The sequence below is a fragment of the Cupressus sempervirens genome, chromosome 6, assembly GCF_028749045.1.
Source record: "Cupressus sempervirens isolate cs-2001-9-10 chromosome 6, ASM2874904v1, whole genome shotgun sequence".
In the NCBI taxonomy this organism is placed as follows: Eukaryota; Viridiplantae; Streptophyta; class Pinopsida; order Cupressales; family Cupressaceae; genus Cupressus; species Cupressus sempervirens.
The window spans coordinates 310,067,109-310,090,249 of NC_143123.1; the positions used below are offsets into that span (position 1 = coordinate 310,067,109).

General features: G+C 33.3%; 1 long non-coding RNA gene across 1 annotated transcript; it reads left to right on the plus strand.

Moving 5' to 3' along the window:
• Window positions 1-19,245: 19,245 nt before the first annotated feature.
• On the plus strand, window positions 19,246-20,328 carry LOC149552435 (uncharacterized). The gene is made up of 2 exons (XR_016353358.1): window positions 19,246-19,323; window positions 19,551-20,328. It is a non-coding gene; the product is annotated as an uncharacterized LOC149552435 (long non-coding RNA).
• Window positions 20,329-23,141: the final 2,813 nt, after the last annotated feature.

Genomic DNA, 23,141 nt, shown 5'->3' on the forward strand with positions numbered 1-23,141 from the left:
ATGCTTCAATGAATGAGGCATGGTCTAGAGTGCACAAAATAGTTCCATGATTCCTATGGAATGATTTGGTGGCTGGATTGTATGACTTGATTGGGGCTTTCACCAAATCCACGTCAATGAAGACCTTTGGTCATATCAATTTCACCAAGTTCTTCTTTCAAGGGTTGCAAATAGGGATCTTCTTCTCTCTTTTATGGTAGAAATACTTAAAAAGCTTAGAACCCATGACCCTAGAGCATGTAACATCTCTGCATAGTGTGTATGGGTCGAAAAAGGCATAATCATCTATTGCATTTGCATTTGAGGATCCTGGAAATAATTTCAACCATTCTTTGACAGATTGATTAGGTTTTTTTGTCTTGTTTTTCCTCCCTTAGAAGTGGAGGAGACTTCTGGAACTTCCATGTATGTTGCTTGAATCTCTTCAACCTCCTTATCAGACATTCTAAACTAGCTTGAAAACACTGGGCAAAGCTATATTAGGGAATCGAAAATAATAATTTGCACGCACTAAAACTCTACAACTGCTTAGATTTTCTATTTGTGAATTATAAAATGCAACTAATTAGTAGAATATATTTATAACTCAACATTCATCATCAACGTCCCTTTGCATTGATTTTCAGCATGCTTGAGCCTTAAAACTAAGCTTATTCTATCACCTAGGGGGAGCATTGTCATTACTATCCAATCTTGCAATTTTTGGTTATTTCTTAAATCTCATTTCTTGAGAACCCTTTGTCGTTTCTAGTTTAGAAAATGAAAAATATATTTTGATGTCAACTTAGGGTTTATGATCCTATGATTGACCCCAGAGTCAAAGCCCTCGTAATATCTTAGGCAGGGAGAAAATGCCCTTCAATCTTACGATCTCATGAAATCAAAACCCTTATCACACTATCGCAAAGCTTGAAAAAAGTCTATACAATCTCACGAAAAGTGGTTTACACTGCACAACATAGCATCTTATCTTATTTTCATAGGCTTACGATCCTACGATCATGACTTAGTTTACTACTTCGTGATTTCGGTAGTTATCTTCTTTGCCCTTACGATGCTACGAGAAGTCATTACCTCCCTTCACTGTGACATCATTGACATCAAATTTTACCTCTACTATCCTCTGATGCATTTCCCGTCATAGCATTGTAACACCCTTTCGCTACCCTTAAGATCATACGATGCACTATCTTTCATAGCATTGAAGAATGAGATCCACCAGATCACCAGCTTATACAAAGACACCTTTGGCCCCACTGACTTGATGTGGCATTCACCTTGAATGAGTTGTAGCCATGACCAACTAGGATGGAACACATGTCATTTGTTTGACTTGAACTACTAGCTTGCTCTGTCATTTATCAATTAACAATCTTACGATCATCGTCCCCATAGCAACATGACCCTTAACATCTTCTTTCATGATCTTATGACTAGGGCTTTCAATGTAACATTGAAATACATCACGAAAACATTAGGATTCCATGATCATCACTTCATTGTAAGATTGGTGCCTTCTATCTCTTTCATTATACTTTCATACTTCTATGATCCTACAACAAGCCACTTATCACTTGGTTGTAATCCATCCATTATGCTTCTACGATACCCTGACTGCCTGTTTATCATAACATCACATAGCATGAGTTAAAACCTTCCATCAAAGACCCATGATGTCATGATACAAAAGGGAATCTTAAGATTGGGGAACTTAAAACATGACTCTATGATCCTCTGCTAAACCTTGTGTCATAACATCAAAAGTAGGAAAAAGTAAGATTGCAACTAGATGCTAAGGCCGTGATCATAAGATCAAGGCTCTAGGGTTTGGAAGATATACAATCTCATGTCTAAAAATACTTAGGAGAAGGGAAAAAAGGTTACAGTTTAGATAATAAAAATTAATGGCAATATAAAACACAACCTTAGGATACCCAAATAAAACCCCAAGGCAATATTTTCATTTTTTGAAATTGGGTAAAATAATTTGGTTAGGGTTCTTTTGAAAATTGAAATACATGGGACATAAAACCCTAATAATGTAAAACAATTTCATATCATTTTCACAATGGGGATCAAAATTTTGAAACAATGAAAAATGAGGGCTATCACATTGATCTAGAGAAAAGGCTTTTGAAACTCTCAAGATAATGCAATGGTAGGTGTAAAATTGAATCCTACAACCTCTTTCAGCATCTTCTTCATTGCTTGTTGCAAAATGGGAGAGCACAGACAAGAGTGTTGATGGCTGGTGATAAAATCTAATGTACACATCTTTGAAAACCATGGTAATGACCAATGTTAAAATCTAAAACATGCCTATATTGGGTTTCCATATAGTGGGATAATATGCAAATTTGAAAAATAAAAAATAAATACTATTTATCCCTAATTTCTATTTAAGTGAAATTGGAATCAATTTTCCAATTCCACCTTTTTAGATAGAAGATTAATATTTTGATTTTGGGGGTAGATGGGAATTAACAAATCTCTATTCTCTTTTTGTGTTTAGAAAAAACTATATAGAATTTATTAATTCCGAGATATGACAATGACAATTCTAGGCCTAATCTACCAAACAAATGGGCCCTAAAATATAGTGGTAAGATACATTTGGTGAAACAAGAGGTGTTAGAAGTTAGAGAGGTTTAGATTTTCATTTGCAACCACCACACCTCACTTGCTCATTTTAGGTTCAAATTCACTAAGCAAGAATGTACCTTTTAATTTATTCCTTGTTAATATGTCATATGTCTCTCCTCCAATTATTTGTTCATATGCATGATGTCTTCTGACATATTTTGGAAGTCTTGGTTCTTTATTTCTTACTTCTAAGCTTTGTTCACTTGGTTCTCCATGATATTCTACCTTTTTATTGGGCTCCTCTATCTGTGACTTGGGTTCCTCTAGTTGATCTGACTATAACTCAGGTTGTACTACCTTTGATTCAGGTTCCTTTGTGTGATTTGGTTGCAACTGAGGTTGTATTCCTTGTGACTTGGGTTGCATTATCAATGACTTGGTAGGTTCACTTTGTTGTTGCTTGGCTTCATTTTTTTGTGGTAAAGTTTCAGGTTCCTCCTCATAGTAAACAAACTTCCTTTAGTCTTTAGGCTCCTTGTTGCTTTGTTCTTCACTTTTTTCTACAAACTCATCAATCTTCACATGTGCACTCTCTATGACTATATGAGTAGCACGATTCAAACATTTGTATACCTTAATTTTATTGGAGTAGCCTAGGAATATACCTTCATCACTTTTTGCATCAAGTTTTCTTTTCCTTACATCCTTCAAGATATAGCATTTGCTTCCAAATATTCTAAGATAAAAAAAATTAGGCTTGTACTTTACCATAATTCATAAGGTGTTTTGTCTGTACGTTTCTTTTGTTGAACTTAGATTAGTGTATGGACTTCTGTGTTGATTGCTTCTCTCTAGTATTTTGGTGCAACATTTTTTCTCAATCATTAGTGTTCTTGTACATTTCATGATTGATCTATTCCTTCTTTCTACTATACTATTTTTCTCTAGTGTCCTAGGTGTTGATACCTATCTTTTGATTCCTCTTTCATTGAAGAATTCATTTCAGATGAATTCAACTCCTCTATCTAATCTCAGGCATTTCCTATTCTTCCCTATTTCTTTTTCAACTCTAGCCAAATACCATTTGAACTTTTGAAAACCATTAGATTTATCTTTTAAGAACATTACAATCATCATCCTAGAATAGTCATCAACAAATAGAATGAAGTATATGTCTCCATAGTATCTTTCTATACCTATTAGTCCACAAAAATCTATATGAACTAGTTCCAAAACTTCTTTAGAATTGAAAGACTTTCTTCTGAAACTTATTTTATGTCATAGCCAACTTTCCTCTATTAGTGCCAGTAAACATGTATTTTCAATGAGATCAAGGTAAAACTAATTACCTTTTTTTTGATTGCTAGTTGCAACTAGGTTTACTTTACCATCCAATAGCTTGGCTTACCATTCATGATTCTAACTTATATCGTATCTTTTTTAGATGTGTCACACTAAGTAGATTGTGTCTTAATCCTTCAACCCATTAGGCATTTTCACATTTGATTCCTTCAATTAATGCTATGAATCCTTTTCATTTTATATAAGATTAGTCACTATTTCCAAACCTAACACCTCCACCATCATAGTGTTCTAAATGTTCAAACTTATTTTTTTCACCAATCATGTAATGAGAACAACCACTATCTATGGTCTATGTATCATTTTTTCTAACATGAGAAATAAGTGTCATCTTTTCATTTTCCTTATTATCAAATTTATCCTTAACAACAATATAAACTACTACTTCTTCATTATCATCACTATCAAAACCTTTAGTAATGTAACAAGATTTCTCACCTTAGTCTTTGTAGTCCTTGTAGTTCTTGAAGTCCTTCTTGCCTTTGAACCTATTATTTCTTTTCTTATCTTTATCTTCTTTGTTTGGACATCCTGTAGCAATATGACCAACCTCTTCACATGAGAAACAAATCAATGGAATTTTGCCTCTGAATTTCCCTTTCCCTTTTCATACTCTTTTTGCAAGTAGGGCTTCAATGACTTCAAGGCCTTCATTTGTTTCATCTTCTTCTTCACTATCTACATGTTTTTCTTTTGAGTTTCCTCTCTTTCTACCAAGAGTTAGTTTGGCTTTGAATGCATATCAAAGTTGCCACGATTAGGAGCATAGTTATCATAGTTATCTAATTCAAAAGCAATCAATCTTCCCCCAAGTGCATCCAAGGTTATATAATTTTTGGATTGCATCTCATCTCTTGAATTGGTTAAACTCTAATTGCAAAAATAGGAGGAATATTTCTTAGTACCTTGTTAACCACCATCTCATCAATTTTTATTCCTCCTATAGCTTTTATTGCACTCACACTTTCTTTGATTCTTGCATTATATTTGACAATTTTTTCACCTTCTTTCATTTTCATTCAATCAAACTTGCCTCTTAAACTTTCTTCCTTGGCTCTTTGCATAGTTTTGTTACCTCCATAAACTTTCTGCTATTTTTCTCACATTGAGCTCTTGCAGAGGTATGCTCCTTTCATATTTTTCAACATAAGAGCAAAAACCTTCTAAATCCCAAAGATTGGAGCATTTAAGTGCCTTAAATGGATGTGTCATAATTAATGACCCTCTTTACTTAATTCTATACAAGGGTTGTTAAGGCCTCATTTTACTTTACTTTGCAATCAAAAATTGAGCTTTATTATGTGAATTAAGCCTACGCATTCTTGAGCTTTTTTTGACCTATGTGAAATAAGTATGTGAATTTGAAGTTCTTAAGAGAATTTATCTCTACAAGTTTGGCATGATTGTAGTTGCAAGCTCATGGATGTGTGTTCTCTACGACAAGGTTCTTCCATGGTCCAACATTCTTTAAGGTTGGTGGTGTTTAGCCACGCTTAGCTATACAAAAAAAACAAAAAAAAAGGTTTTTGTTTAGTTTTTGTTTTATTTTCTCTTTCTTTTCTTTATTTTTGTTTGATGTTGGTTTTCTACTGTAAAAAATCTTACATTAGATATGACGATATAGTCTCTCCTAGTTTTGGAGAGATATTTAGACATTTGATAGTATGTCGAGGAAGATTAAAAATGATTGCAACCAAGGATCCTACTTTGGGGTTTCATGAGGATATTAGGCCCATTGTAATGTGGAGGTGGGACATTATGAATTTCCCACTTCATATTACCGGTAGCCTATGCTCTAAATCCCAAATAATATGTATAGTTAGATGGAAGAGCCCCTCTATGATAATCTAGAGGTATTTCATGACTTATCACTAACCATTGATACGAAGTTTTCAGAGCGGGAGGCTTTGCACTTTGTGCATAGTTTTTGACTCACAAGCCTTCATGGACAAAATTTGAGTAAACCAAATGTGAGGTTGTACAAAATTATATTGGCACAAAAAGATCCTACTGGACATGGTGTTATGCCATGCATACCCATCCCTATATTTTGTCTAGCGAAATGTTGGGCTCAATTTTTTCTTTTTCCTTCTCCCTTGTCAGGACAAGATTTCTTTGTTTTTTGTCCTCTAGGGTTTGGTCCCCAGAGTCATTTGTCCCTTGTTTGAGAATTTTAGTTCATTTTTGTTTTCTTTGTTTTCCTATTTTTCTAGCTAGACCTCGGGATCCTACATCCTAGATTGCCCCTTTGAATTGAGAAGAACTTCACACATTGTGCTTTCACGAAGGCATGCTCCTTTCATGTTTTTCAACATAAGACAAAAAGGTCTTATAAATTCTAGATCTTGGAGCATTTAAACACCTTAAACGAAGGTGTCATAAGTAACAACCCTCTTTACCTAATGCTATATAACGATTTTTAAGGCCTCATTTTAGTTTACTTTATGATCAAATTGAGATTTATTATGTGAATTAAGCCTATGCATTCTTGAGCTTTCTACAACCGGTGTGACCTAAGTAGGTGAATTTGAAGTTCTTAAGAAAATTCCCCTCTACAAGTTTGGTGTGATTGCGGTTGCAAGCTCATGGACATGTGTTCTTTACAACAAGGTTCTTCCATGGTCCAATGTTCTTTAAGGTTGGTGGCATTTAATGATGCTTAGTTATTTCAAAAATTTATTGGTTTTTTATTATTATTTTTTTTCCCTTTCTTTTCTTTATTTTTGTTTGATGTTTCTTCAATTAGATATGTTGATATAGACACTCCTATTTTTGGATAGATATTGAGACATTTAACAGTATGTCGGGGAAGATTAAAAAGAGTTGAAACCAACTATCCTACTTTGGGGTTTTATGAGGAGCATATTAGGCCCATTGTAATGTAGAGGTGGGATATTATGAATACCTCACTTCATATTGTAGCCTACACTCTATATCCCAAACGGGTATGCAGAGTTGGATGGAAGGTCCCCAATATGTGTTGATCCTAAGGTATTTGATGGCTTCTCACAAGCCATTGATAAGATGTTTTCAAAGTGGGAGGCTTTCGCACATTGGTCATAGTTCCTTGACTCAAAAACTTTCATGGTCTAAAATTGAGTAAACCACATGCGAAGTTGTACATAGTTATATTGGCACAAAAAGATCCCATTGGACATGATGTTAAGTCATGTGTACCCATCCCTAATTTTTTTCTAGCTAAATGTTGGGTTCCATTTTTTTTTTCCTTGTCCCTTATTGGGACAAGTTTTCTTTATTTTTTTCCTCTTGGGTTTGGTCCCTAGAGTCGATCATCCCTTGTTCAAGAATTTTTTTTCCTTTTAATTTTCTTTCTTTTCCTATTTCACCAACTAGACCTAGGATCTTGGATCCAAGAGTGGCTCTTTGGATTGAGTAGAACTTCAAACATTAGGCTCTTGTGAAGGCATGCTTCTTTCATGTTTTTCAACATAAAAGGGAAAAGTTCTCTAAATCCCATAGCTTGAAACATTTAAGTGCCTTAAAAGAAGGTGTTGTAATTAATGACCCTCTTTACCTACTACAATATAAGGGGACTTAATGCCTCATTTTACTTTTCTTCATGATCAAATTGAGCTTTATTAATGTGAATTAAGCCTATGCATTCCTGAGCTTTATGCGACCTGTGTAACCTAAGTATGCAAATTTGAATTTCTTAAGAGAATTTTCTCTCCAAGTTTGGTGTGATTGCAGTTGCAGGTTCATGGATGTGTGTTCTCTACAACAAGATTATTCCATGATCCAACATTATTCAATGTTGTTGGCATTTTGCAATGCTTAGTTATTTCAAATTTGTGTTGGTTTTTCTCTATTTTTTGCTTGTTTTTGTTTTGTTTTCCCTTTCTTTTTTCCTTTTTTTTTTATGTTGGTTTTCTATGATGACAAAGCTTCTTGTCTTTGTCTGTGTTTGTAGGAAATTACTCCCTACAACTCACATTGGATACCATGAATTCAAAACAAGTTTCTTTTGATTTGGATTAATGAGAGCCATGCATGAGTTTTGGGGCACTCTTTCATTTTGTTCCTACATGTCTTGCTTGTTTTGGTTTGTGCCTAGTGTTTTTATTTCCCTTTAGCACTACTATTTTAGTTTGTTTTCTTTTTATTTTATAGAGGTACATTTTAACATGTCCTCTACAAATTTTTAGCCCTATAATATGTGGAATTAGGGCTCGATGAGTTCAAGTTCAACCCACTTTAACTTTGCATTGAAGGCACTCTTGTAAAGGTGTTATTTTCTTCCCTCTCTAGTTCTAATGGTTGAGAATTCATCGTTGGTTTTGAGACTATATTTCAAAGTTTTATTTTAAGTGTTCATCCTTGGCCAAGTTTTGGTGGCTTGAAAGTGGTGCACTGATGCACCTAACGATTATTTAATAGAGGTAGTATTTTGGCTCCAACTGCCACTTGTCAATGTTCATTGCTCCACCCTTGATAAAGCATCCCCCCCACCTAATGATTATGCCATTTCTTTAAATTTAAAATGTCATTACATCACATCTTTTTAGACATCAGAACTAGTATTAAATGCACTTGACATGTCAAACATGAAAATACTTAATAGACTTAAATGACATGGTGCACTAGCTCAACATTGAGTTGACCTTCTTAGGATTTTTGTTCTGGTTTCCCCATTACATTTGGTAATGAGGACAAAATATTCCTAGAAAATAAAGAAGTATTTGAGGGGTTAAAACTATGTAAATACTAAATTATCTTAATTGACAAATGCTTGGTGTTTTCTAACAAGTTTTCAGATTTTTTAAGAAGACATCTCATTTCTTTGTTTAGGTAGTATTACATCTCTAAAGGTATGTTTCTCTCAATATTCCTGCACACTTTGTTAATGGCTAAGCTATAATGTGTTTCTCCAATTTTCAAGCTTTGATGTCCAAAGGATGAAGTATTTGTTTCTAACACAAAGGTGTAATTCCTAAAAAGTCAAATTTTAAAGTCTTTTAAAATACTTAGTAAATTATGTTTTGATTAAATATGTATTGACTCATGTTTGGTTGTACTAGAAAAAATATATTCATCCTCATCCTCTGATGTAATTGTGGATCTTGGTCCATCTACTTCCTCCACAAAGAAATCTAAGGCAAAATAGAGATGGAGAAGCTCCTATTGGTTCTCAAGCACCAAAGGATGTAGTTATTCATCCCTCCAAGATGGATAGCCCATTAAATGCTACCACTGATAACAACTTTAGAGAATGGGGGAGAACTCCAAGATATGTGAGAAGACTTGAAAATCCAAACGAACATGAATGAACCATTGGAATTTAAGATTGCCACCTCTAGATTGATTTAGGTTGAATGCTTCCTAAATTCCATCCAATTTGTGGAGCTAATTTCACTATTTTCCTAAAAATTTAGGGCATGCCATAGGATAGTGATAAGGCCTATGGGAGAGCCCCACATAACCATTAATGCAGGATTTGTGGGGATGGCATTCCAAATCTTAGACTGAGGTGAGAAGGTAGTCACATATAATTTGAAGAATTATTTCCAACAATCTCCCTCTTTGGCATTGATGGTAGCACAACATGTCAGCATATAATGATAAAAGTATGAGAAATTCGATAATATCCTTAGTTTGATTCTGATTCTCATCCATATAAAATCCCTCAATGATTCTACCTAGATTTGTCTTAGCTACTTCCAAATGAATTCTCCCTCTTACATCTGTCATCACTTTGATGTGTACTTTTTCCATTATTCTCCCTCTTTGTTGTATATCTTATCATCTATATACTTTCCTTCTTGAGATACTAAGCTCTCCCTCTTTGACATCAAATGCCAAAGGATACATACTTTGAATTTACTATGTACCTTTTGTAGTGATTCATATGTAATATGTTTTGCATTTCACACCTGAAGTGTGACAATCTACATCAACTTGATAGATCTTCAATGAAACTTGGTTGATGAATCACTATCTTGTGCTTTAGTGAGCATCAAATAGGGGAATAACCCCTAGTCTGCCTCTTAGATACATAAATGCATCCTTAGATAATGCCTTAGTAAATATGTCTTCTATCTTCTCTTCGGTGTCTACAAATTCCAATCTCACCTCTTTGTCTTGAACCAATTCCCTTAGGTAATGATACTTTATTGAAATGTGTTTTTTCTTTGTGTGCATCACAAGTTTTTTGGATATATTGATTGCACTTGTGTTATCACAATACATAACCACTAGTTCCTTGATTTCCTCCTTCATTCCTGACAATAATTGCTTGATTCATATTATGTTAGACCAATTTATTGTTGCAACAACATACTCTGCCTCTCCTATTGATTGAGAAATATAATTTTGTTTCTTGCTTCTCCAAGATACTAATCTCTTTCCAAGAAAGAATGCTCCTCTGCAGGTGCTTTTTCTGTCATCAATGCTTCCTTCCCAGTCTGCATCAATAAAGGTTCTTAACTCAAGATTTCCTCCTTTCTTATACCATAAACCATAGTCTTTAGTTCTCTTTAGGTACCTTAGAATCCTTTTTACTATCATTGTGTGATTTTCTTTAGGATTTGTAGAAAACCTTGCAACTATGCCAGCTGCCAATGCAATATCACGTCAAGTGTGTACCACATACTGAAGTTTTCGAATCATTGATCTGTAGGTAGTCTGATTTACCTCCTTTGAATCATCATTATTTGAAATTTCATGTTTAGTAGACATAGGTATTCCAACTGGCTTGGAATCTTCCATTCCAAATGCTTTCAATGTTTCCTTGATGTACTTTAACTGGGTAATGTACATTTCATCTTTCATTTGGTGAACTTGTAGAGTAACAAAGAATTTTATCTCTCCAATCATAGACATTTCAAATTATTTCTTCATTTCTTCAGAAATTAACTTGCATAACATCTCATGTACCCCAAATATTATATCATCTACAAATATTTCTACTAGCAATATCTTGTCATTTGGTCCTTCCTTTATATACAAATTATTATTATCATTTGTCTTTTCAAAACCAATTATTACCAAATATCCATGCATCATTTCATACCATGCTCTAGGAGCTTGCTTCAGTCCATATAGAGCTTTGTGTAGTTTGCATATCATGTCTCTCTTTTTTGGATCAATGAAACCTTTAGGTTGTTCAATGTAGACTTCTTCTTCTAGGATTCCATTAAAGATAGTTGATTTTACATCCATCTGATATACTTTGAATCCCTTTTGTGCAACATATACTAGAAGTATTTTGACTCCTTCAAGTCTTTTAAGAGGAGAAAATGTTTCTCCATAGTCAATACCTTCTTGTGCTTAACCTTTGCATACTAGCCTTGCATTGTTCCTTGTTACTTCTCCTTTCTCATTTAACTTATTTCTAAATATCCATTTTGTGTCAATCACATTCTTATCCTTAGGTCTAGGTACACGAGACCAAGTATTATTATTTTCTATTTTCTCAATTGCTTTAGTCATTGCCTCTATCCAACCTTCATTTCCTAAAGCATTTTACAAATCTAGGTTCAAATTCACTAAGCAAGCATCTTTTAATTTGTTCCTTGTTAGTATGTCATCTGTCTCTTCTCCAATTATTTGTTCAGGTGCATGGTGTCTTCTAACATATTTTGCAAGTCTTTGTTCTTTATTTCTTACTTCTAATCTTTGTTCACTTGGTTCTCCATGATTTTCTACCTTTTTCTTGGGCTCCTCTATCTGTGACTTGGGTTCCTCTAGCTAATCTAACTATAACTCAAGTTGTATTGCCTATGATTTAGGTTCCTTTGTGTGATCTGGCTACAACTCAAGTTGTATTGCCTATGAATTGGGTTGCATTGTCAGTGACTTGGTAGGTTCACTTTGTTGTTGCTTGGCTTCATCTATTTTTGGTAAAGTCTCAAGTTCCTCCTCATAGTAAACAAACTTTCTTTAGTCTTCAGGCTCCTTGTTGCTCTGGTCTTCACTTCTTTCTACAAACTCATCAATCTTCACATGTGCACTCTCTATGACTATGTGAGTAGCAAGATTCAAACATTTTTATGCCTTAATTTTATCGGAGTAACCTAGGAATAAACCTTCATCACTTTTTGCATCAAGTTTTATTTTCCTTACATCCTTCAAGAGATAACATTTGCTTCCAAATACTCTAAGATAACAAAGATTAGGCTTGTACCCATACCATAATTCATAAGGTTTTTTGTATGTACCTTTCTTTAGTTGAACTCACTTTAGTGTATGAACTTCTATTTTGATTGCTTCTCTCTAGTATTTTGGTGTAACATTTTTTCTCAATCATTAGTGGTCTTACACATTCCATGATGGATCTATTCCTTCTTTCTACTATACTATTTGTCTCTGGTATCCTAAGTGTTGATACATATCTTTTAATTCTTCTTTCATTGAAGAATTCATTGAATTCATTTGAGATGAATTCAGCTCCTCTATCTGATCTCAGGCATTTAATATTCTTCCCTATTTCTTTTTCAACTCTAGCTAAATACCATTTGAACTTTTGAAAAGCATCAGATTTATCTTTTAAGAACATTATAGTCATCATCCTAGAATAGTCATCAATAAATAGAATGAAGTATATGTCTCCATAGTATCTCTCTATACCTATTGGTCCACAAAGATATGTATGAACTAGTTCCAAAACTTCTTCAGAATTGAAAGACTTACTTCTAAAACTTATTTTATGTCATAGCCAACTTTCCTCTATTTGTGCCAATAAACATGTATTTTTAGTGAGATCAAGGTTTTAAAAAATTACCTTTTGTCTAATTTCTATTTGCAATCAAGTTTCCTTTACCATCCAATAGCTTAGCTTTTCCATTCATGATTCTACCTTATATCCTATATTTTTTAGATGTGCCACGCTAAGTAGATTGTGTCTTAATCCTTCAATCTAGTAAGAATTTTCACATTTGATTCCTTCAGTTAATGCTATGAATCCTTTTCATTTTATGTAACATTATTCACTATTTCCAAACCTAATACCTCTACAATCATAGTATTCTAAATGTTCAAACTTAGTTTTGTCACCAGTCATGTAATGAGAACAACCACTATCTATGGTCCATGTATCATTTCTGCTAACATGAGAAATAAGTGCCATATTTACATTTCCCTTGTTATCAGATTTATCCTTAACAACAATATAAACTACTACTTCATTATCATCACTATCAGAACCTTTAGCAATGTAACAAGATTTATCACCTTTGTCTTTTTAATCCTTGTAGAACTCTTGAAGTCGTTCTTGCCTTTGAACCTATTATTTCTTTTCTTATCTTTCTTCTTTGTTTGGACATCCTATAGCAATATGACCAACCTGTTCACATGAGAAACAAATCAATGGAATTTTGCCTCTAAATTTTCCTTTCCCTTTTGATACTCTTTTTGTAAGCAAGGCTTCAATGACTTCAAGGCCTTCATTTATTTCATCTTCTTCTTCACTATCAACATGTTTTCCTTTTGTACTTCCTCCTTTGCTACCAAGAGTTAGTTTTGCTTTGAATGCATATTCAAATTTGCTAGGATTAGCAACATAGTTATCAAAGTTATCTAATTCAAAAGTAGTCAATCTTAACCTAAGTGCATCCAAGGTTATATCATTTTTGGATTCCATCTCATCTCTTGAATTGGTTAAACTCTAATTGCATAAATAGGTAGAATATTTTTTAGTACCTTGTTAACCACCATCTCATCAGTTATTATTCCTCTTGCAGCTCTTATTGCACTCACACTTTCTTTGATTCTTGCACTGTATTGGACAATTTTTTTCACCTTCTTTCATTTTCATTCAATCAAACTTGCCTCTTTAAATTTCTTCCTTGGCTCTTTGCACATTTTTTTCACCTCCATAAACTTTATGTGGTTTTTCCCACATTTTAAATGTAGTAGAAGAAGCTTTAACCTCGTCAAAATAAGAATAGTTTAGAGAGGAAGCTATACCAATCATCATTATATTGTGATCCTTTCCCTCTTTCATATGTTTTGTAGTCATAGGTTTAGGTGACGACACATATTTGTTTTCTAAGTAGAACATACCAATATATCCAATGCTTGATAGGTGTAGCTTCATCAATTCCTGCCATGTTGAAAAGTTTTCTATGTTAAGCTTGGGAATCTCCCTTATGTATGACATCTTGATCTTTAGCTTAGGTCCTTGAAACCTTTCCTGCAACAAACAAATGTCGTGATACCAATTGTTGGAAATTAAGATAGTAATTGAGAGGGGAGAGGTGAATCAATTACTAAAAAAATAATTCCATGTCCCTAGATGTCAAATCAAACTTTTTACTAAAAATGCAATTCTTTGTCCAACTTGGTTAAAACTAAGTTATTGTTGTAATTTCATTGACAAAGAAATCTTATGAATATTAATTTGTTTTGAACTTTACTAACTTAGTTGTATAAATATAAAGTACAAAGAAAATAACATGAACACAAATGTCACCAAGATTAAACATGGAAACCCAATTTGGAAAAACCACCACACAACTAGTTACAATATTTTTCACTCTTTTGAAGTGAGTGTTGTTAGGAGCCAACCTTGTTAAAGGTTACAATACATACTGTTAAGTATGATCTCGTTAGAGGATTTAGATCACCTTGTTAGGAGTGGCCTGGTTAGAGGTCTTCAAACACTTCAATCTTGAAATGTCACCAATTGTTAAAGGATTTACAATCAAACTATTAAGTCAAATCTATTAAGAGATTTCTTCACTACTACAATGGTTAGAAGGTAACATTAATTTGAGCTGATTTATGAAGTAACTTCCTTTGTAGATTTAGAACTCTATTCTGGCTTGACCTCTGGATCCTTATTGATCAAAATGTTCTTTGCAGCTTATCTTTCACACTTTTCTACTCTACCTTTTCCTTCAATCACATAGCTGTCTTATTCCACATCTTTTTTTCTCACATTCTCCTTGCTACTTGACCTTTCATATATATCATAAGCTTTGACAAGTCGGCTTGAATATCCTTTCAAATAACAATTAAACATCCAAATAGTTGGCCTCAATCAGTTAATTAATAGATAAGGGAAGTATGCTAACACTCGGTCAATACTAAGATTGATCACTTGGTTAACAATAGAAGTCCTTTGGTGCCTAACCACTCAATTAATACTGGAAGCTAGGTATCCTTAATTCCCCAACTGCTTGGTTAACACTAAAAATGATTGGTTAATACTACATGTTCGATTAATATTGACATTTTTGTATTATCAATGGCAACATACAATTTGAAGAATTGTTTCCAACAACCAACATGTAGAAGGAATATTGTACATATACACTTCTTTTGACAGTGTTGAATAATATTTCATCTTTCATGAAGTACTTTTAGTAGTCTCAACATGTAGAGGAGTTATTGAATATATACACTTCTTTTTGGTAAAAATGAGGAAACAAAATAGAAAGTGGTTGTACAAATGGAACATTAACTATTAGGAATGTCCAAACACCAATATAGAGATAAAGAAATGGGTGTTAGATAAATTCCTAATTGCCATGTGGACAAATATGATAGGTAGGAAAAAATCCTATTACATCAAAGAATTTAATCACGCATGCAAACATGGAGACACAGACTATCTAGGATCCACAATTTAAGGTAAGGACAAAATTTTAATTGCTTAGTTATAGACCAGTTATCGTCATTTACAGTGTGAAATTGGTAGATGGAAGGTACCTAAAGAAGGATGGGAAGAAAGAATATGTACCTTTTGCAGAAAGGGAGTGGTGGAAATGAACATTTTGTTAAGGAGTGTGTTTTTTACGAAGATATTTGCTGCAAGTAAAAGGATAAGTTATATGTGAGCAACATGAAGGAAATTTTCAAGGAAGCAAGGGTACACAAGAAAACTAATTTTCTAATATAGATCCACAACAAAAGGAACAACTTGGAGAAAGTTCAACAAGCTACTTAGCTGGCCTTTTGGTCCCTTAGATCGGTGGTCTCATGGGCATCATTAAAACTATTCTTTCATTCATTCATCCATCACATGTGCTGTCATGGACAACCCTAGTGCTAGGCACCTTATCATAGGTGATTCATTCATTATAGGTGCCCATTCTTTCAAGAGATCTCACCTTGTGAGCACAAATTATCAATTCCACGTGGAAAGTGTAAGATACTTCTTCCTCTCAGTTTTACAAATAATGTCCTTATTTCTCACCCAATGATGTGAGCTCTGCCTTTGATGTCTATTATCTCAAATGATATTCTTGCTCAAATATTATGTACATTTCATAAGAATCCCTATGTTTGATCATAGTTTGTCAATGTTGAGTTCCATATGCAAATGTTGCATTGGTTAGAATTTATCGTATGCATGTTCATATAGATCCTTCCCATTTTCTTCCAAAGCCATGTCTTATTTAGGTCTTTTATTTTTTCTTACATTTGCAACCTGGTTCTGATACCATGTTGAATTTAGGATCACTACAAATGTAATAGCATTGCCTACAATGTACATGTTTTCCAAAGGCATCGTTCTCTAACATTTACATTTAGAATTAGCCAAGAAGAGACATGACCCTTCATTGGATGTGTGTGTGTGTGTGTGTGTGTGTGTGTAATCCCACATGATATTAATTAAGTATATATATATAATATCTTTAATAGTTTAGACTCATATTTATCCAATTGAAGCTACCAAAAACAATAACATATACTATTAATAGGAAAAAATAGATATTATAATAGTAATTATAAATCTCTGTTATTAGTAGTAATATAAGATCATGATAAGATTTATACTTACTACCAAATCATAGGATTTTTGCTTCTAGTAAAAATATGTTCTTTTAACAAATGTACAAATGAACTTTTTTCTCAAATGAAAATGATTTGAACTCAACATCGTCTAGTTACCTTTTAACACAAACACCCATTAAACCAAATGACTTTTCGCACTCTTTTGAAGTTTTTGAAAGTAATTTTTTTTGGTTCAATAAAATGTTATATATTATTGACAAGGCTAGGTTTTTGCCTGGCTCAAACCAAGGATAGACAAAACCAAGGGTCCATCTCCCACAAGATAAACTTCACATAACATAGAGACATCAATGGGCCAACATTTAAACTTTCCTTAAATTCCCACCTTTAGAGTGTAAACATAAAATCATTTTAAAAGCTCTTTCCCTCTTCATTTTCTTTTCTTTCTTACCTTTTACCAGTTGCCAACCCTCTTTAATCCTATCTACCTCCCTCATCCATAGGACAAGGACATCTGTTGTGATCCCAAATACATTATTATTTCAGTAGTCATACTAATATCATAGTCTTCCTTCTAAATATCGTGCTCTCTTGATTCCTTAGAAGCATCTATGGAAAAAAAAATGCTCTGATGACTAGGAATATCAGAGTTTTAAGAGTTGCAATTTTTTTTAGGGCTCTAGTGGCCAAACATGTTGACCATTGTCAACCTCCATCCTAAAGAAGAATCCAATCTGCCTTTGTTGTGCACCTTTCTTCATTCTCGTTTTCAACATTATACAAATTTGTAGAGCAATCCTCCCACAAGGAAGCCTTTTTATATAGTTTCTTCTTTGTACAATATGTTGCAATGTGATTAGTTTGAAAGAACCTTCTACATCTGAAAGGAATCCCTTCAAATTCCATAAGTTGTATCCACTCACTTGTGGAAATCTTTAAGGATAATTTTGTTGATGGAGTTGTAATGTGCCCAATCGAGACATTATTTATTCATCTTGAATTGAACCTTTTCAAACGAGTTTTCATCTCCAATTCTATTGATGTATTGTGATATGATCCTTTAATTGCTTGCCCCCTATTAATATGTATATGTGTTTATCATGATTGTTGGGAAAATGGGTTGTGACCCATCAAATAGTTTAGTTAAATAAAGTTTGGATAATTCCCCTTTTAAATATTCCTTAGTATTATTTTGTGATTTAAATATTACTTGTAATGTGAATATTTATTTTATTATTATTAATTGTCTTATTAGTATACTTGATTATGATCATTCATTAATTAGTTGTAAGATCTTATTTATATTGTTGTTTCTTATATTAATAGTTTATTAGAATAATTGATTTTATATATATATATAATTAATGTACATGATCTTAAATGAATTTTTGATAAATTTATCATAATAATATTTGTGTATTTACAAGTTATATGGCATATTTAATAATAAGTAAACAAGTATACATATATTAATATCTCAAATATGGTTACATTACAAGAGCATTCAAGAAATCCATTTCTAGAAGAATGCAAACATAGGTTGTATGGAGAAAATCCTAAGAGCCCTCATCTACCCCCCAAAATCTACTAAGAGTATTATCAATAGACTCAAAATAAGAATTACACCAAATTATAAAGGGAAATTTAAAAGTCTTGTCCAAACGGGTATTTTGTTGAAAGATTTAGTAGATGAATTAATAGTAAAATACATGGTTTTAGCAACAACAAAAACTTTTTTTACTAACTCGAATACAATTCTTATAAAAAAATCTTTTCATCTTGCACTTTGTCAAATACCACCACAAAAAAACTTTGAGCATAAGGATATATATGCACTTCCACATCCAAAATTGGATTTATTTTTTATAAATTCATTTATGAAGGGCACATAGATGAAGCCAAATGCCATTGAACCTCCCAATCAGTCCCAACTGTCAAAAGAAAATTCATTTTTAGCAATCCGTTCTTCAAACTCCACATCTAAACACACTTGGGACCTATCTTCACTAGGTTCAAATCATGATGCATTCTTTTTCAACCTTGAGATCATTCCTATTGACCTCTTCCACATAACTCTCCTTCTCACTCGACACATTTGTTCTTGAGGCAATTATCATATCTCATGAAAAATGGTTGTCTCCAACCAAAGATGTTTCTCCCTCTTCAAAGCCCCACAAAACTTCTCTCTTGCAGCCTCCAAAGTAGAGAAGTGTCATCACAAACTTGACTCTCTTGACTACAAGAGTGAGCCTTTTTGTCATAGCTAAAAGTGATGTCATGACTTCCTTGTTTCTTGTTCGAGTGGGCCAAAACCTTATTTCCACCATCAAATGGCACATGTAGAAACACTTTGGAAGAGCACATGGTAGCCATGTTCGTGAAAGGACATGAAGACGAGTAACATTCAAAAGCATTCATGGTCGCTCAGGAAACCTAGTAAAAATAGAACATCATTTAACAACATTGTAAATTTTTTTTTTTTAAATAATTTTAAAAAATAAGTTATTTTATTTTATTTAAAATTTTGATAATAACCAATTTTAAAATATAATGTTTATTTGTACAAATTAAAGCTCATAAATCTGAGCTTTAATTTTACCGGTAATTTTCTATGAACATATTCCTTGAATGAATTCGTAGAGATGGCAACGGGTGTATTTGGATTGCCATGGTTATCTTGTATGTGAAGCAACATAGCTGTGTTTTCGTTTTTTTTGGAAGCAATAACCAGGCCGTTGTGTTTTTCTTAAAACCCGCTTTTGTTTTATTTCTTGTTTTTTCAAACACATATCCAGACAAGAATCAACTGGTTGGGATAGTTGCCACAAACATCTGGGAAACAATCAAGCGAGTTGAAAAATAGCGTGGATTTTGACAATTTTGATAAACATTTGGTGAATTTGCAGGTGAAATATCATGGGCAGAAGAAAGGTGGAGGTCCAGTACATAACTGACGAACGCAAACGACTGAAAACTTTTGTAGACCGCAAGGCCGGGGTCTTCAAGAAAGCCACCAAGATCTCTATTTAATGCGCTTGCAAGATCGCTATTCGGATTGAATCCGAAAATGGGAATGTTTTTGAATTTGGAGATAGTGGCGCAGCTAGGGTTTCCACATCTCCAATTCCCGCAGATGCAAAAGATGAATCTCCCTCTGCGCAGAGCTCCCTCGAAGTTGTAAATTCGCAGATTCCTCGTCCTTTCTTTAAAATGGAGAAGGATACAAATTATATCCATGATGCTGTCGGCCCATTCTCCATGGATGTGAGTTCGTATTCGCCAGAAATGATATTACCTGATGACCTTCCCCTGCAATTTCCTGATATCAATGAATGGTATTGATTTAATTTCAGCCTCTTTCCCTGCAATTTCCCCATTTTTGTATACATTTATTCTAGTAATGCCTCGGTGCCTGCAATTTTGCTCTCCATCTTGAAGCAGGGACCGACAATTACGCTAGGGCACTTTTATATACTACGATCTGCCTCCAACGGTTGACAAATGTAAGTCTGTTTGTGATGTTCATAGAGTTTTGTAGGTTGTGTAAGATTTAGCAGCAGCCCGGTTATGGATCTGACTGTTTTGTATGACAATCGACATCCCTGCAATTATTTTTCTATCCGTCTGGAAGCAGGGATCAGGTTTAATTATATGATATGAATTGATATCATAATTGTACATAAACAGAGCATTTCTTTGACGATTTGCCTCCAAATTGACAAATATAAATATGTTTATGATGTTTTAAAAAAAAATTGTAGCTGTCTGTTATAAAGAAAGCATTCTTTTACTATTTGTCTCCAATAATTGGCAAATATACGTTTGTTTGTGTTGTATAAAGGTTTATATAGCTGTGTAATAGCTGTAAAAATTTATGTAGCAGCAGTCCGGATATGTATTTGACCTTTTTGTATGTCAATATGATTTGGTTCCTCTCCTGTTCTCGCATTTGTGAAGGAAAGCTTTCAGGTCACTGGTAACTCACATTTCGAATTTGTGAGGCTTGGGTATTGCAAAGGATTATTGAACTAGCATTATAAAGGAAGAAATTATTCGCTTCAAAGGGATTAATCTTTTATCTTGTATAGCACAGGATTCATTATTTTCAAGGATTGAGGCTGTTAATTTTTTCTGGAGAAGGGTAGGTTCAATTTTAATGTATGTTCAATTTCCAGGATCTTCTAGACAGACCCTTTAAAGGACACAAATCCCTCGCATTTTAGTACTCTTCAGGCAAGAAAATGTAGTTAACCCAACAAAAATAGAAGGGTTGAATTATCTTCCACTTTTAAACTTGTCCTTATGCTGAATCCGTGCTTAGTTTGTTTTCACTATGTCAACTTGTAGCATAATTAAACAGTTCTTGGTGTATGCACTCTGCACTCTGTGTTTGAGGCTCTTGTGGAAGCTTTCTTATAGAGTTTGAAAACCTAAGCAGACAGTGTTTTGTTCTCAGTTTTAGATGAACTGGACATTAATAATTGGAATTGATGGATTGCAGTGGAAGACATATTTTTGAACCAACTTAATTTCTCAAGATTTGTATTACAGATTGAAGGCCCATCTCAATCAGATGGGACATGCCAAGATTTTTGGTGTTGGCCCAATATGCTTTAGTGACAGGACTCCTGCTAACAGCTTTTCTCAATGTTGGCTTTGTCAATTTGATGCCTCTTGGCTCGTATTAGATAAAGTTTGAATATGATTTCTATCTAATTTTGATACTATTTTGTTAGCATATATTTTACAGAACATGGACTTCATTACGGAATAACTCTGAACAGTAATTCTGTAGCGAAATAGTAACTTTGTCAGCTTTCTTCATACACTTGAGACATTGTTTATTGCAGCGATCATTGACACACATTCGCCTGCTAATTATACTTGTTAGTTCATATCTTTCACTTTTACACCTGATTATACTGTATGTGACAACACCTGACTCTCAATCTCGACTAGCTTTTTGAAGCAACATTCTGACTGTAGAATAACACTTCATTGATTGCATTGTTGTTTCCAGCATCTCATTGATTGCATCACACTTACACAATTTTATCTTCTTCTTGCCACTATAATAGTGATTGTTGATATTATTTGATGTCAATGTATTTTTGGAGAACCAACGTGATTTTCATAAAGTTCTATAATTTCTATTATTTTTTCAATTTAAATAATATCATTTATTAAGAATCCTATTGGCTATAAGTTAAAATGCTAATGAAAAAATAATTTTCATTTTTAAAAAATCAATAAAATTAAGGAACAACCATTCAACTGCTATCATTAATATTGTTTTGATATTGTTATTAATAAATCTGACATAACTGTCCTCCTATCTCATCTTGCTTATTTCAATGATGTCTAACTAGCTATATATACCTCTATATATATTACGCCAAGATTAATCGTTCTCGAGGTGCCTATTTTTATTTAATCCCAAAGTTATTTTAATCGAAATTGGGATTAATGAAAATAAAAATAGGCGCCTCGAGAACGATTAATCTCGGCGTAATATATATAGAGGTATATATAGCTAGTGGCAGTCGCGGCGCAATAGGAAAAATATTTACTTTTTATTTTTTATTTTGATAAGGTTACTATAAAATTGTTAATTAATTTTTAATTAGAGTTGTATGAAGTTAGTATAAAATTATGCTTCAAAATATTTTTAAAAATTTAATATAAGGAGTTTAATATAGATTAAAAATATATTTTTTATTTTTGGGATATTGTAATGTAAAATGTTATAGTCATACATAGATATATGGTTAGGAACAAAGTTACCATTATAGTTAATGTTAACCTTAGGGATAGAATTAGGGTTAGGGTTAGCATTAGAGTTAGGGTTGGAGTTAGGGTTAGGGTTTGAGCTATGGTTAAGGTTAGGGATAGAGTTATGGTTATGGTTATTGCTAGAGTTATGGTTATGGTTTAGATTAGAGTTATGTTTATGCTTAAGGTTAGGGTTAATGTTATGGTCATGGTTAAGGTTAGGGTTAGAGTTATGGTTATGATTAGGGTTAGTGTTAGGGTTATAGTAAGGCTAACATTAGGGTTAGGGTTAAGGTTTGAGTCAAGGTTAAGGTTAGAGTTTAAAGGGTTAGGGTTTGAGTTAGGATCAAAATTAAGGTTAGGGTTAAGGTTAGAGTCCAATTATGGTAGAGTCAAATCCAAAGTTAGAGTTATGCTCATGGTTAAGGCTAGGGTTAGACTTATGCTTATAGTTAGGGTTAGGGATAGGGTTAGAATCCAATTATGGTAGAGTTAGAATTAGGGTTAGAGTTAGGGGTAGAGTTATGCTTATGGTTAATGTTAGGTTTAGAGTAATGCTCATGATTAAGGTTAGGGTTAGAGTCATCATTATGGTTATGGTTAGGGTTATAGTGGGGATAGGGTTAGGGATAGGGTTTGAGTCAAATATATCTTTTAATTTAATATAAGGAATTTAATTTAGATAATTTTTTTTTTTTTTTGGGATATTGTAATGTAAAATGATA